We start from the raw sequence: 10246 nt of genomic DNA, 5'->3' as shown, positions 1-10246 counted from the left end.
ACACCTGTGCTTGCTTCTTGCATTTATTATTCTTTTTTTTAATGCTCTCTATTGGCTTACTTTGTTTGTTTGTTTGCTTGTTAAGTCACAGTTTACATTTGTGAGGTTGTGAAAGAGCTTTATGATTTTTGAAGACATGAGTAAGCTTAACTATTTATAAATCACAGCAACTGTCAAAAAACGTATCATTCTTGCACTGTAATACGTCAATCTAATATTGAATTCATAGAATGTTTGAAAATGGTTGTGTATTTATTTCCAGTTTGGCCATAAATGAGCTTAATTTCAAGTGAAATGCAAGCGGTCTACTTTACTTCTATTTCCTTAGCAGGCCAGGATTGACTGCAAATAGAACAAGAAGGATGTAAATAATTGTGTCATCCAAGCCATATATGTGAAGCTTTTTGGCTAATATCTCTGTGCTGGATGGCCTGTGTGCACAAGAGCTACAACCGCTTTAACTCCAGTGTGCACAATTGGTGCATTACACTGCAGTGTAAATATGTCTTTTAATTTTTTTTGCTCACTTTAATGTACGAGCTATACAACTGTCGATTTGCAAATATATCAATCTGCCTTTGGCCTCTTTTTACCGTCGCCACACTTCATGCAACTTGATTTCAAAAGAAGACATGTCCTACTTGAAATGTTGGAATCCAAAGAGTTGTGATGTGTAGATGAAGTCTGAACAGAGAATATGTCTGGCATTTGTAGCACTCTTGATTGTTTTGTGACAGTGGGTTTGACGGGGCTCAAACTAAGTTCAGGGTCAATGTGGTGTAATTTATGATATATACGATGATACAGTTTTTGTGTATATGAGGGGGTTAGTGGGGTAATTTTTGAGCTTTTTCCTAGTATTCTGTGCCATCAGATTTCCTGTTCCACCCCTCTAATGAAGGAATGTGCTATTAGTGTCATTCAGCATATAGCATGAAGCTGTGAAGTTGCCTGTAAACTGGACTCTATTAGCACTTGGTGCAAAATGCTGCAAACTAATGTCAATGATCAGATATGGAATAAAGGTTGACCACCTTCATAGCTTGTGCTTGTCTTATTTACACATTTGCACAGCAGCTGAGGCTTGTTGGGTAGGAAAAATAAATGGCACACGTTAGATTTAAGAACGGAAAATACCATTTCAAATGAATATAATGTAAGAAATGACAGTCGGGCTTCACGGTGGAAGAGGGGTTAGTGCGTCTGCCTCACAATACGTAGTTCCTGCAGTCCTGGGTTCAAATCCAGGCTCGGGATCTTTCTGTGTGGAGTTTGCATGTTCTCCCCGTCAATGCGTGGGTTCCCTCCGGGTACTCCGGCTTCCTCCCACTTCCAAAGACATGCACCTGGGGATAGGTTGATTGGCAACACTAAATTGGCCCTAGCTGCGATGAGATGGCGACTTGTCCAGGGTGTACCCTGCCTTCCGCCCGATTGTAGCTGAGATAGGCGCCAGCGCCCCCCGCGACCCCGAAAGGGAATAAGCGGTAGAAAATGGATGGATGGATGGATGGAAATGACAGTCGACATAGGACTAATGCAGTTGTTTTATTTCACCCTGCGTATGATCAAAAATCCCATACGATTTGATCACTTGACTGCTTCAATAAATCACTTGCAAAAAGAAAAAAGGATGCATCCTGTATTGTGCTTGGTGTTGCCAGATGACAAATTAAGAGGGTTTTTTATAGAAATACTTTATTTGAAGTTTATTAGTAGCATCTGATGCAGTAAACCATCACAATTATAATTATATTTAGTCATAGCAACCACAAAAAACGATGCGATCTAACGTCCCCTCCCTAAACCTTTAATTCTGCAATCAAACACGACTAACATAGTAGAGAATAAACTCGATCACATCACAGAGAGTTTCTAAAAACAAATCAAACATTTTACAGAGTGATCGCTGCAGACACGAGCATGGTCTGATTGTATTCCACAAGATGATAAAAGTTATATTTTAAGAGCAATTTCCTTCGACCCCCTTTCGTTTTTTCCTAACTATTATTACCTTTATGACCCATTTATTTCAGGACGGTATGAAAGCTATTTCCTATCTCTTATTTGTACGACCGGAACACCCAAGAACTGAACAGCAATACGGCATTTTCTGCTCCAACTCTACACCCACTAGTTTTAATGATACTCTCTAGTTGCTTGACCATCGTGTGAATTTAGCCGCTAAGAATAACTGACGTGACGTCATATATAACCCAGCCATTGACAAGTAGTGGTCTCTCCAAGGCTATACGGTTACAATTTACAATGACTTCTTTCATCGTTACATTGACACGTGACACTCCATACCATACTTTTGTTTTTGCTTGTCTCGTTTTAAAGCAATTAACTCAACAAAGGTATGCAACGCTACTTCTATACATGCTGAATGGGAGGAGACAGCAGCAAGACAATCGCTTAATTCTGAGACTATTACATTTAGTCCTCGCACCACCACCGAAGTATAGCTGACATCAAAGACATGCGTAATAAGGATAATTGTAACCCGTATTTCAGAAGATGCGTTTTCATGTGCTACCACCAAACCACCCGTCTCGTTCGGAGTGAAAGTTTGAGCCAAATGTGTGAGATCGGGTAAGAATATTCCAAATGGCGCGTTTACATGGGGTATTTTTATTAAGGTGGGGCTTTTAATCCGATTAAATGAGTCCAATTGCACATAGCTTGTGATTGACAGTTATGTAGTGAAGTGAATTATATTTATATAGCGCATTTTCTCTAGTGACTCGAAGCGCTTTACATAGTGAAACCCAATATCTAAGTTACATTCAAACCAGTGTGGGTGGCCCTGGGAACAGGTGGGTAAAGTGTCTTGCCCAAGGACACAACGGCAGTGACTAGGATGGCGGAAGCGGGAATCGAACCTGCAACCCTCAAGTTGCTGGCACGGCCACTCTACCAATCGAGCTAAACCGCCCCATGTACACCAATTACCGTATTTTTCGGATAAGAAGTCGCAGTTTTTTTTTATAGTTTGACCAGGGGTGCGACATATACGCCGGAGCGACTTATGTGTGAAATTAATAACACGTTACCGTAAAATATTAAATACTATTTATCTCATTCGCGGAAGAGACAAAGAAAATGTCAGCAATCGTCACACACGCCAACCAATAAGAATTCGGCGGGGGAGGGTCATTGCAGAAGTGCATTGTGGGTCATGGGATGCTAACTGCTATATGCTACAGCCGTAGCTATTAAAGTGGATAATTTCAACGTTAGCGGTAACTTGTAAAAACTGAGAAGGGCTGAACAAAAATGGCACTGAAAAGGAAATCATGTACTGCAGATTACAAGCTGGACGTAGTGAAATATGCAGCAGAAAGCGACAAGAGGAAGTGGCGCATACCTTTGGAGTTTGCAGAGTTGTTTAGAGGCGACGTAGAGGAAGAAGATTTAATTGGATTTATCGATTAGGAGTGACAGATTGTTTGGTAAACGTATAGCATGTTGTAAATTTTAGTTATTTGAATGACTCTTACCGTCTGTTACGTTAACATACGAGGCACCTTCTCAGTTGGTTATTTATGTGTTGTATAACGTACACTTATTCAGCCTGTTGTTCACTATTCTATATTTTAAATTGCCTTTCTAATGTCTATTCTTGGTGTTGGATTTTATCAAATAACTTTCTCTCAAAAATGCAACTTAGTGTGACGTATATATGTTTTTTTCCTTCTTTATTATGCATTTTCGGCCGGTGCGACGTATACTCCGGAGCGATTTAAAATCCGAAAAATATGGTATTGCACTGCGCGTACAAAATCAAGGGCCCCTGGGCTTCAGCCCAGGTAAGCCCGTTCATTGAGGCAGAGTTGATTACAGTAGCAAATGGTTCTGTGCAATGTCACATCGACAGTTTCTCTTAAATACCATAATCTTCAACTTTCCGTGCGATAATTTGTCATTTTCTATCTGGCACCGCCTAAAGCAGTGTTTTTCAACTTTTTTTGAGCCAAGGCATATTTTTTGCGTTGACAAAAATCCGGAGGCACACCACCAACAGAAATCATTAAAATATGAAAGTCAGTTGACAGCAAAAAGTAGTTGTCGCAATTAATGAATATGAATGCATCAATATAGATCTTGTCTCAAAGTAGGTGTACTGTCACCACCGGTCACATCACCCCCTGACTTATTTGGAGTTGTTTGCTGTTTTCCTGTGTGAAGTGTTTTACTTCTTGTCTTGCGCTCCTATTTTGGTGTCTTTTTCTCATTTTTTGGTGTTCTCCTGAAGCAGTTTCATGTCTTCCTTTGAGCGATATTTCCACATCTACTTTGTTTTAGCAATCAAGAATATTTCAGTTGTTTTTATCCTTTTTTGTGGGGACATTGTTGATTGTCATGTCATGTTCGGATGTACATTATACATACACATTAAGTCTTTGCTGTCGTCCAGCATTCTGTTTTTGTTTACTTCGTAACCAGTTCAGTTGTAGTTTTGTTCTGCATAGCCTTCACTAAGCTTCAATGCCTTTTCTTAGAGGCACTCACCTTGTGTTTATTTTTTGATTTAAGCATTAGACACCTTTTTACCAGCACACTGCCTCCCGCTGTTTACGATGTCTACAAAGCAATTAGCTACCGGCTGCCACCTACTGATATGAAAGAGTATTACACGGTTACTCTGCACCGACACTCAACAACAACACATCATTTGCAGACTACAATTAGTGGTTTGCAGAAAAATATTTTTAACCTAAATAGGGGAAATTATATAATCTCCCACGGCACACCAGAATGTACCTAACGGCACACTAGTGTGCCGCGGCACAGTGGTTGAAAAACACTGGCCTAAAGAGCCTGAGGTCCAAAAATCAAGGGAAATGGTTTAATAAATAACTACAGAACATGTTAAGGACATTAATACACATTTTAGAAATAAGAGCATTTATATATTATTTTTCTATATTGACATCAAAAGCACAGGGGTAGTACGTGTGCCTCACAATACGAAGGTCCGGGGTTCGGGATCTTTCTGTGTGGAGTTTGCATGCCCTCCCCGTGAATGCGTGGGTTCCTTCCGGGTACTCCAGCTTCCTCCCACCTCCAAAGACATGCACCTGGGGATAGGTTGATTGGCAACAGTAAATTGGCCCTAGTGTGTGAATGTTGTCTGTCCATCTGTATTGGGCCTGAGATAAGGTCCAGGGTGTACACCGCCTTCCGCCCATGTGCAGCTGGGATAGGCTCCAGCACCCTCTGCGACCCCAAAAGGGACAAGCGGTAGGATAGCTCAGTTGGTACCGTGGAGGACTGTAGTTTGTTCATGCCGAGTTCCTAAGGGGACTTGTTCAAATCCAGCTCGAACCCATTACCTTTTTACCATGAATTGATTAACGTGGACCCCGATTTAAACTCGTTGAAAAACTTATTTGGGTGTTACCATTTAGTGGTCAATTGTACGGAATATGTTCTGTACTGTGCAATATACTAATAAAAGTTTCAATCAATCAATCAATCAACAGTGCGTATTCAGAGCGCAGGTAAAAAAAAGAAAAGAAAAAAAATCCCCAGTCCACAAGTATCCTAATTCACAAAACGTTCTCTTAGATTTCCATGTTATGATACATGATACATGTATCTTGCCGATTGTATTGTACCATATGTCCCGGCAAGAAATCTGCGTTCAAAGGACTCTGGTTTATTAGTGATTCCCAAAGCCCAAAAAAAGTCTCCGGGCTATAGAGCGTTTTCCATTCGGGCTCCAGTACTCTGGAATGCCCTCCCGGTAACAGTTCGAGATGCCACCTCAGTAGAAGCTTTTAAGTCTCACCTTAAAACTCATTTGTATACTCTAGCCTTTAAATAGACTCCCTTTTTAGACCAGTTGATCTGTCGTTTATTTTCTTTTACTCCTATGTCCCACTCTCCCTTATGGAGGGGGTCCGGTCCGATGGCCATGGATGAAGTACTGGCTGTCCAGAGTAGGGACCGAGAATGGACCGCTCGTCCAGAGTCGGGACCCAGGATGGACCGCTCGTCCAGAGTCAGGACCCAGGATGGACCGCTTGCCTGTGTATCGGCTTGGGACATCCCTGCGCTGCTGATCCGCCTCCGTTTGGGATGGTTTCCTGCTGGCTCCGCTGTGGACGGGACTCTCGCCGCTGTGTTGGGTCCGCTTTGGACTGGACTCTCGCGGCTGTGTTGGATCCACTATGGATTGAACTTTCACAGTATCATGTTAGACCCGCTCGACATCCATTGCTTTCGTCCTCTCCAAGGTTCTCATAGTCATCATTGTCACCGACGTCCCACTGGGTGTGAGTTTTCCTTGCCCTTATGTGGGCCTACCGAGGATGTCGTAGTGGTTTGTGCAGCCCTTTGAGACACTAGTGATTTAGGGTTATATAACATTGATTGATTGATTGATGTGCATACCATTTAGTGGTCAATTGTACAGAATATGTACTGAACTGTGCAATCTACTAATAAAAGTTTCAATCAATCAATCATGTTCACATTATTTATTGACTGTATATAAAAAAGATAAAAATATATTTTTATTTAAATGAAGATATGAAATAATCCTAAATGAAATACAATGACTTGGTTTATATTATTGTATATACTAGGTCAGTGGTTCTCAAATGGGGGTACGCGTACACCTGGGGGTACTTGAAGGTATGCCAAAGGGTACGTGAGATTTTTTAAAAATGTTCTAAAAATGGCAACAATTCAAAAATCCGTTATGAATATATTTATTGAATAATACTTCAACAAAATATGTATGTAAGTTGATAAACTGTGAAAAGAAATGCAACAATGCAATATTCAGTATTGACATCTAGATTTTTTTGTGGGCATATTCCATAAATATTGATGTTAAAGATTTCTTTTTTTGTGAAGGAATGTTTAGAATGAAGTTCATGAATCCAGGTGGATCTCTATTACAATCCCCAAAGAGGGCACTTTAAGTTGGTGATTACTTCTGTGTAGAAATCTTTATTTATAATTGAATCACTTAATTATTTTTCAACAAGTTTTTCGTTTTTTTTATCTTTTTTTTCCAAATAGTTCAAGAAAGACCACTACAAACGAGCAATATTTTGCACTGATATACATTTTAATAAATCAGAAATTGATGACATAGTGGTGTATTTTACTTCTTTATCTCTTTTTTTCAACCAAAAATGCTTTGCTCTAAATACGGTGTACTTGAATTAAAATAATATTCACAAGGGATACATCACTGAAAAAAGGTTGAGAACCACTGTACTAGGTCATAAAATTAGTGTCAGTTGTGTCGGTCCATAGGTTGCCTGTAGGGATTTTTAATGTCCAGCAGATGTCAGTATTTAGTGACACAGTATTAATACAGTTTTGCAATGTGTCGAAACGATACATGAAGCCCCATCAACCCATCATTAATAGATGGACGTCAAAAGTAGGGCGCAGGAGACCGTGTGGCTTCTAATGAGCAATACCAACACCCTTTTTTGTTTGTTGTGTGCGGGTCGGAAAGGTATATATTTTTTTTATGGATTAATATGAAAAAAAGAACTTCTGTACCTGATATTTGCCACGATGACAATGCAGACGTCGAAGGCATTCCTGTCCTTGGACGGTAAAAACCTGTCAAGTCACCCACACATCAAAGACCTCCATTATCTTCCTATCTTCTTCCTGGAAAAAAACAACTTCGAGCTGCTACCAACAGTTAGTCGGTGTTCATTTTGAGCTTTTATCTTCATGTTTGTTGTGCTAAATTGCATTTTCGTTGTTAGACACGTCGGTAAATTAGATTACACAACTAGCCCCCCGCGACCCCGAAAGGGAATAAGCGGTAGGAAATGGATGGATGGATGGAACTAACTCCTCGCCGGCTGGGGGTTTGAACTTGTTTGGCGCCACTTCAGTACTTCCCATGATGCATTGCATTTTGGTCACGTGAGTGAGCGATCCGTAAAAAAGGCTGGGAGTCGCAACCGTCCTCACTGCTGCCACTCTGCGACGAAGATGAGTATTGCAACCATCCGTCTGCGAACGGGTTTAAAATGAACAGATTTATAAAAACAAAATAAACGGCCGCTGGACTAACACAATGAAACTAACAACCACGAATATTGTACAACGTGGTTACCATTTGCGGCCTCACAGTAAATATTCAAAATATTAAATGAAACAATACTAATGAGTATTTGGGCAACATTGACCAGAAAACAAGTTGAAATATATAACCGGCCATAATGACTACAATTTTACTAACAAGTTTTCCTAATTTATTTTTTGCTCCTGAAAATATATCTGTCAGTTATTTCCCATAATATTAATTAATTATAGATAACTAACTATACTTGAAATGCCACGCTCAATTAGCCGACCCCTGTTGATTTTGATTGATTGATTGAAACTTTTATTAGTAAATTGCAAAGTACAGTACATATTCCGTACAATTGACCACTAAATGGTAACACCCGAATAAGTTTTTCAACTTGTTTAAGTCGGGGTCCACATAAATCAATTCATGGTAAAATGGTAAATTGATGGTGTGACGTCATACAGAACTAGAGCCCATTTCCCTGCATAGAATTTGAATAAAAGCATATAAGCTATTATTTTTTATCACTTAATTGCATTTTGTCACCAGTTTTAAATTACTTTAAAACTGGTGTAGCCTGTGTTTTCCCGTGTTCTTTCAGCATTTCCTCAAGCATCTAGAGAGAAACATCAGTAGAAGTGACACAAAATTTAACACTACCGGCTTACCTTCGTTTTCCCTCGTTTTTTAACGCCGGGTCTGCTCTTCTTTCTACCTTCTCTAAGGTGCTTTTGATTTTCAGAATCCCACTTAAATTTTTTCCATCAAAACTCCAACCAAAATCCTTCTTCTACAAAGTCGGCGTTGCAGATTTCACTCCTCTCATTTGGTCCGTCCATTTTTACGCTAGTCAGTTTGTCTGGAGAGGTCCATACATTGTTCATTTTTAAAATATATGCACGCTGACTCCTTCTTTAGTTGAATTGCTACAACCTGCTACAATGCATCTGGCAGCCATATTTGATTCCTTCAAATTCTTTGCGAAAATTTCACGATTCGGGATGAAGATGCTTCCAAAACTACACAATGTGAAATCACCTCCAGTCTTCTGTAGATGACGACAGCAGACTGATGCAGGCCCGTCCACGTTAAGCTGCTAAAAGTGGGCTTTCTGGAACTTGTTAGAAAATCGCTTGATTACCATGAATTGATTAACGTGGACCCCGACTTAAACAAGTTGAAAAACTTATTTGGGGGTTACCATTTAGTGGTGAATTGTACAGAATATGTACTGTACTGTGCAACCTACTAATAAAAGTCTCAATCAATCAATCAAACTACGGAATCTATTTTTTAGGGGATTTTATCATTTTACAGTGGCCCATTACAGGGACCAACTTTTCTTACCTGTTTTTGTGTATTTGGTCCCCAAAATGTGAAATCAAACTATAAAACAATCTTTTTTTCCTTCTAAAGTTATTTTAAACAAGCTATTTGTAATTTAAGAACTTAGTGACACATTTTGCGGTAGTTATGTTCACGGTCATATCCATATATGGTATAGGTTTACCAGAAGATCTTTGCGCTTGTCCCACATTTTTATTAAATAGATAGGTAGATAGTCAGATAGATATATAGTACTTTATTTATTCCTTTAGGAGAGTTCCTTCAGGAAATCATAGTCAATGAGCTACTAAGTATATCTTGTTGTGGATCAGACTGGCTTGAACATGCAAATGCATGCTAGAATCCTGCACTGTTGCCTTTTCTAATAAAAAAAAAAGAAGATAGTTCTGACTAATCTGTCAATAGACTGGCTGTATTGCTGCTAGCGGGGAGTATAAAATAGCCAGGAAATGTCATGAATACAAAGGATTCTGGGTATTTGTTGTGTTGCGTTTATGTTGTGTTACTGTGAGGATGTTCTCCTGAAATGTTGTTGTCGTTCTTAATTGGTGTGGCTTCACAGCGTGGCGCATATTACTAAGAGTGTTACAATTGTTTATATCACAACCATTAGTGTACTCTGTGTCACCCAGTATGCCTTGCAGTCGTGTGCATGTAGCCGCGGAAGACACACACATGTTGCTGGACTGACAAGCAGATCGTACATTCTGGAGAGGGCGACAAACCCAATGGCTTCATAGCACGCCCTAATACTTATTATATGGGTGTCTGCCAGTTAGCTATTAGCAGAGCTATTACTGTATTCTTTGAATATCATAGCATAGGAAAATAAGGTAC

General features: G+C 39.7%; 1 protein-coding gene and 1 long non-coding RNA gene across 3 annotated transcripts in view; one reads left to right on the top strand and one right to left on the bottom strand.

The window, feature by feature from the left end:
- acsbg2 (acyl-CoA synthetase bubblegum family member 2) overlaps window positions 1-1039 on the top strand; it is a 48292-nt gene extending 47253 nt beyond the window's left edge. For both annotated transcript variants that reach the window (XM_061883541.1, XM_061883540.1), the window contains exon 15: window positions 1-1039. This exon is cut by the window's left edge and continues 128 nt beyond it. The gene's annotated coding sequence lies outside the window, so the exon portion shown is untranslated.
- Window positions 1040-4830: 3791 nt separating this feature from the next.
- Window positions 4831-7860, bottom strand: LOC133540708 (uncharacterized). Its single transcript, XR_009803698.1, has 2 exons — window positions 7534-7860; window positions 4831-6189 (listed from the first exon to the last, which is right to left on the bottom strand). It is a non-coding gene; the product is annotated as an uncharacterized LOC133540708 (long non-coding RNA).
- Between the last annotated feature and the right edge of the window lie 2386 nt (window positions 7861-10246).

The sequence above is a fragment of the Nerophis ophidion genome, linkage group LG22, assembly GCF_033978795.1.
Source record: "Nerophis ophidion isolate RoL-2023_Sa linkage group LG22, RoL_Noph_v1.0, whole genome shotgun sequence".
Classification (NCBI taxonomy): Eukaryota; Metazoa; Chordata; class Actinopteri; order Syngnathiformes; family Syngnathidae; genus Nerophis; species Nerophis ophidion.
The sequence above is the reverse complement of the archived record's forward strand: the minus strand, read 5'-3'. Positions and strand labels throughout refer to the sequence as shown.